This window comes from Calidris pugnax, unplaced genomic scaffold (genome assembly GCF_001431845.1).
Source record: "Calidris pugnax isolate Ruff unplaced genomic scaffold, ASM143184v1 scaffold41, whole genome shotgun sequence".
Lineage (NCBI taxonomy): Eukaryota > Metazoa > Chordata > Aves > Charadriiformes > Scolopacidae > Calidris > Calidris pugnax.
In genome coordinates this window covers 3,973,315-3,979,880 of record NW_015094509.1, presented here as the reverse complement: position 1 = coordinate 3,979,880, position 6,566 = coordinate 3,973,315, and positions in this window count along the sequence as shown.

The following is a 6,566-nucleotide window of genomic DNA, read 5'->3' as shown; positions in this document are numbered from 1 at the left end:
TGACCTTGTCCTTCACCTCTGCAGGCGGCACCATTCATAGAATCGAATCATAGAATCATAGAATGGTCTAGGTTGGAAGAGACCCTTGGGATCATCGAGTCCAACCATCTACCCTACTCTACAAAGTCCTCCCCTACACCATGTCCCTCAGCACCGCATCTAAACGGCCCTTAAACACATCCAGGGATGGTGACTCCACCCCCTCCCTGGGCAGCCTGTTCCAATGCCCGACCACTCTTTCGGTGAAAAATTCCTTCCTAATGTTCAATCTAAACCTCCCCTGTTGGAGCTTGAAGCCATTCAGGGCAAGAGGAGATTTCAGGGAGTGGTATGTGACAACCATAAAGTGGCAGAGCATGGAGATGGGCTGGGCTCACAGAGCTCCAGGGAGGGAGAAGGTCTGTGTGTTTCTCCTCACTAATACGTGTTACCTTCTCCACGGAGTGGGTGTCTCCTCTCAGCCCTTGGCATCATGCAGTTCAACTCCCCAAGGGCAAGGTGAGGACAGGGCTGGGGGCTGCCCTCCATCCTCTCCCAAACCATCCCCTACACCCAGGGTGGGCAATAACTGACGTTGTGCAGGGGGAGCAGGGACCTTCCCTCCTCAGGCTTTTGAATTTCCTCGGCAGCCACCTACTCCATCTACTTCTGTTTGCAATTATAACGACTTTCTGCTCTGAAATTGTCTATTTCATACCTAAGTGGTTCTAATCTTTTTTTGCAAGAATAACTGTAATTGCAGTGCTTTTCTTGGATTCATCTGCAGTATCATTATCCAGAGCAAAAGACTGGATTCAGCAAACATAAGTGTTAAAAAAGATTGTGGGCTTGGAGTGGAATTCATGTGAAAACGCGAATATAATAGAAGCAGCAGATTATTTGATTTTCTTTTCATGAGTTTGGCCAGATTCTTATTTCACTTGCGATGATACTGAGTCCTGGACCTCAAATATTTCTTGCTCATAACTGAAGCAAGTTTTCCCAGGAGAATGACACTTAGGAAAGATAGATACATGGGGGTTGGTAGAATTATAATAGGAAGAGTAAAAGATTTGATAAATTGAGCCTCAAAGTTCAAAAATTAATGAAAGGCAATTATATCAATTGCTTTATACACAGAAAATCAAAGCTAGTGGTATTTATAACATCACATCAATCAAATCCCAAGAATTTGCTTATGTACAAATACATGTTCTAAACCTTTCTCAAGCAATATGGGCTAAAACCCTCCCACATTAAAGTTGAAAGGAGATAAAGCTTAAAGATAATTAAAAAACCAAATGCATGTTTACATTTCATAACAGCTGAACACACTTTTGCATCACAGATCTAACTTCCTTTCTAGCGAACTCAGTATCAAATTGTACTATCAGTTTAAAACTTACTTAAATATTGTAAAGCTTTTAATGCAGTGAAGGATAAATCTGAGGAAAAAGTTTACATATTTATTAGACATATTCCACTCTGAAAATCAGTGAAATGATCAAAGCATAGGACAAGAAGGACACCAACAACAAGGAAAAAAAAAAGTACTTTTTGTTTTCGTTTTTTTATTCCCATTGGTAGCCTCTTTTAACAGGTGTCAGCATGAAATCAATTTAAAATATATAGTATAGGCTAACATCATTCAGTTCTCCAGAGGAAGCTCCTGACTGATTGTCATGGGCAGAGTGATTAACTTCACTCGTAAGAGAGAAGTAGTGAAATATTTATTAATACAAAGCAGTGATTTAACAAAGTTGGTAGCGAATGCGACAGTGTTTTATGAGATTCGATGGCAAAGTACACTTGCTTAGTTACTGCAGAGAGGACAGGGTCAGACACGCTGTCAGGGAGACCCTCCTGTTGAGTCAGGAGGTTCAGAAAGGACCCCCTGGTTTTCTAAACTCCTTCCCAGAGAGGAGTCTGGAAGCGGCTGGATCCAATCCCAGTCCCAGACTTGAGTCAGCAATTTATGTCTAAAGGATTATATTTCACTGAATTTCACTGAATTTTTAGAGTTGGAAGGGACCATAGAGATCATCTAGTCCAACTCCCCTGCTAAAGCAGGACCACCCAGAGCTTGTCAGAGCATGTTACTCAGGAGCATCCAGGCGGGTCTTGAAAATCTCCAAAGAAGGGGACTCCACACCCTCCCTGGGCAGCCTGTTCCAGGGCTCCGTCACCCTCACTGTGAAAAAGTTCTTCCTCATATTCAAGTGAAACCCTTTATGTTCCAACTTGTGCCCGTTGCCCCTCGTCCTCTCACTGGCAACTACTGAAAAGAGTCTGGTTCCCTCCTCCCTCAGCCCGCCCTTGAGATACTTGTAGGCATTAATAAGGTCTCCCCTCAGCCTTCTCTTCTCCAGACTAAAGAGTCCCAGCTCTCTCAGTCTCTCCTCATAAGGGAGATGCTCCAGCCCTTGAATCATCTCTGTTGCCCTTTGCTGGACTCTTTCCAGTAGTTCCCTGTCTCTCTGAACTGGGGAGCTCAGAACTGGACACAGTATTCCAGTTGTGGCCTCACCAGTGCAGAGCAGAGGGGGAGAATGACCTCCCTTGACCTGCTGGCCACACTCTTCCCTATGCTTCCGTTGGGCTCCGTGGCCCTCCTGGCCACAAGAGCACACACGGTCAATCCTTTATATTACTTAACTAAGATTTCAAAGTTATCACGCTATTAGTCACTCACCGAGAACCTGTTGTGGCAAGGAATCTCTTAACCTCAAGGAGCAGAACCTTCAGCGAGCGTCCCCACTCCAGGGGAGATCCTGGTGTGCAGCCTGCTGCCGTACAGGAGAGGTCAAAGGGCTCTTGGGCCGTCCCCTATTTATACAGTAAGATAATTGACCTATAGTCATATTCTCATGGGAACAAAACATCCAGGTCCCCACTCCAGACAGCGTTTTGGCTGCGTTGCCAGCCATCCCTCAAAGTCCAGGTGCAACTCATCACAGCTCCTGCTGATGGTTATGGCTTGAGCAAGAGCTGGGGAGGGAAGGGGGAGAGCACACTGCCACGCTGGTATCTTAGACAAACCTCCAATCTTTGGTCTTTATTTCATAGAATCATAGAATTGCCCAGGCCAGAAGGGACCTCCAAAGGTCATCTAGTCCGACCCCCCCGCAGTCAGCAGGGACACCCCCAACTAGACCAGGTTGCCCAGGGCCTCGTCGAGCCTCTCCTTGAATATCTCCAGGGATGGGGCCTCAACCACCTCCCTGGGCAACCTGTTCCAGTGCTCCACCACCCTCACAGTGAAGAACCCTCTCCTCATCTCCAGTCTAAATCTGTTCCCCTCCAGCTTGAAGCCATTGCCCCTCGTCCTGTCACTGCAGGCCTTTCTAAACAGGTTCTCCCCAGCCTTCCTGTAGGCTCCCTTCAGGTACTGGAAGGCTGCTATTTGGTCTCCCCAGAGCCTCCTCTTCTCCAGGCTGAACTACCCCAGCTCCCTCAGCCTGTCCTTGTAGCAGAAGTGCTCCATCCCCCGACCATCCTTGTGGCCCTCCTCTGGACCCTCTCCATCAGGTCCATGTCCTTCTTATATTGAGGGCTCCAGACCTGCACACAATACTCCAGGTGAGGTCTCACCAGAGCAGAGTAAAGTGGCAGAATCCCCTCTCTGGACTTGCTGGCAACACTTCTATTGATGCAGCCCAGGATGCGATTGGCCTTCTGGGCTGCAACTGCACACTGCCTGCTCATGTCCAGCTTCTCATCCACCAGCACCCCCAAGTCCCTTTCCTCAGGGCTGCTTTCCAATACCTCACCCCCCAGTCTGTACTGATGGTGAGGATTGTTCTGGCCCAGGTGCAGAACCTTGCACTTGCTCTTGTTGAACCTCATGAGGTTCACCTGGGCCCACCTCTCCAGCCTGTCCAGGTCCTTTTGGATGACATCCCATCCCTCTGGTGTATCAACAACACCATTTCAAGTCTTAGACTGCAGCACAAAAAACTCCCATCTGTTCCGTGAAGATACTTGCGGGTGTGTTACAGATGCAGGTCTCTCATGCCTTAGAAAGCTCCTGGCTTGCTCTTGTCTGAGTCGGCTCTCCAAAAGAAACAGTGGTTGTTCTTGGAGACAACACCTGCTCCTTGTTATGTGCAACAGTGTAGGTTGCCTGTAGTGTTTAAAGACATTGCTGTAATGTTTTAGGCATCTCATGGAGGCTCGCATCATCCAGATCAATACTGAGTTGCACAAAACAGCCGGAAATAACTGTAATTGGAAACATGATTAAGTAGTAAAAAATTGAATGTACTCGTCTCAACGTGTCAACTTCTTTAATCAGAGCAATTTTGTTTGGGTGGTTAGCAAGACTGACAGTGTTCTTTCAGCTAGTACCCACTTTCTCAATATGTAGTGAATCTACTTAAATCTTTCTGTCATTTGGTGTGAAACCAGAACACTTCAGTTCCCATCCTCTGCTGCTGCATTGTCACTGTGCTCTTAAATTGATGCTATGATCCATCAAAACAGTAGATGTATTTCACTGTAAAATAATGTGACGAAACATGAATAAACATGGAGTTTGTAAAAGCAGTTGGGGATCTTTCATGATGAAAATGCTATGGGATAAGTAATATATTTGTGCGTCTGAATAAAGATTGCTTTTTGATTTGACCAGCTCAAAGGTACAGCTGACTAGAGCTTGTACATAACAAAATACATCTCTGGGAGTTAACCAAGCTTATATAAGACCAGATACTTTAATTTGAAATTTTTTATCACCTTAAATGAAGAAACAAAGGAGGATATTTAGAATCCCTATCTGGATACATGTGTAGAAACTCATATGCATCCTACTATTCAGTTTATTCAGTGTTTCTTCTGACTAATGTGGCCTTTTCAGTATTCTTTTGGAAAAAGTAAAAAGACTGGAAGTTCATATTTTATTGCTTTAGCTTGAATTCCCATGTCTGAAAAGATTGATAACGTAAGGCAAACAGCCAGTGCTATACTGCAATATAGAATGGCCTTTTCCTTTGCCAAAATGCTGATGAAATGAGTTCTGACCTATATTGTTTTTTACATCAGTGCCCTTTCACATACACAAAAAAGTGGAAATAGAAATAATTAACTTCAATGAAGTGTGACTTAAATGAGGATCCAGATTTTTATAGGTTCCTAAGTGAAATATTCTTTTTGCCCTAAGATCCCTGTGGCTGCTTCTGTGTGTTGTGCTGTACACCTTCAGCACAGGTTCGGGCTAGAGGTTAGATTTAGAGAGATGCTTCTTTCAGAGACAAAGCAGGTAACTCTGTAAATATGTTACTCAGTAGCTCCAGATTTATGTTTGAAAAACAGGTGCTTCAGGTCAACGAAGTTAACCTTTTTTACATCATTAGCCTGTAAGTGTACTGACAACAGAAGTCACCATAGCCAATTCCTTACAGAATTGAGAGAGGCTGGAATGTGACCCCAGACCCCCAATTTACAAATCATCCTTTTTTATTATATTAAGAAGAAAACTCCACCTGAACCCCCCAAAAATTTGTTTTGGGGCATTACAATTTGAAGATGAATTTTGCAGCATGGGTTCAACATCCAATATTTATGTTTGGCTGATGAAAGCAGCAGCTGTGAACAATCAAATCTGAATCATAAATATCTGGTTTCTGTATTGTGTTGTTGGAGAAGAAGCAGTTTCGTGTAGTCACTTTCACAGATGGCCTTTTGTCAGCGTATTTTAAATAAGATGGTTGCGGGGAATTAATTAATCAGTTCACAGAGTTGGCTCTTGCAGGAAGAGGATGCCTGCTGAAAAAGTGTATTCCTAGAAATCAGTATTTGTCAATTTTTGATCTGTTAGAAAAGGTAGAAAGAAAATCCTAAAATTTACTGGGATTTTTGATCATCAAAGAAATAGAGGAGATAAGGACCATAAATATCATGAACATTATCACAATTACGACCATGTTGAAGTTTGCAGTTCAACAAAGGATCAACATTTGTAGTTAGATGTGAGTGTGTGCCCAACATCTGGGAAAACACAATCTAGTCTGGGGAGAAATCTTTCTTCCTATCCAGGTGGAGCACCAACTCTAAATAGTCAAATAAGTTTCAATGCAAAAGGCAACAGCTACCTCTTTGCATATTGCAAATAGAAAAATGAAATATTGCCAGGAGGTTTAGAGTGAAGTTTATAGAGAGGCCAGCTATCTTTAGCAGTCCTTGCCCATTTGAAACCACAAACTGGAAAGTTTTCTTGTATTACGTGGAGATTCCACAAACATCTTCAGCAAAACAAAGTAACTGAGCTACCAAAGATCAAAGAGAAGTAAGTGTATCAAGGCAGATACAGATCAGTGTTCTTGTTCTGGTCTTTTTTGATTTCCATATACAATCTGGGCAACTTGGAGACTTTTTTCCTGGACCTCCATAGAACACATTTTATAGAAACTGTATTCAGATTGTGATGATTTTAGAATCTATGCTGAGAATTGTGATTTGTAAATATTATGTTTATGCTTATTAGTTACAACTGCCTACAGTTTCTCAGTCTTAAAAAATTTATTTCATAACACACAATGTTATCCCAGTCATTGCATATGAAGAAGTTTGTAGAGTGCCTACAGATTATT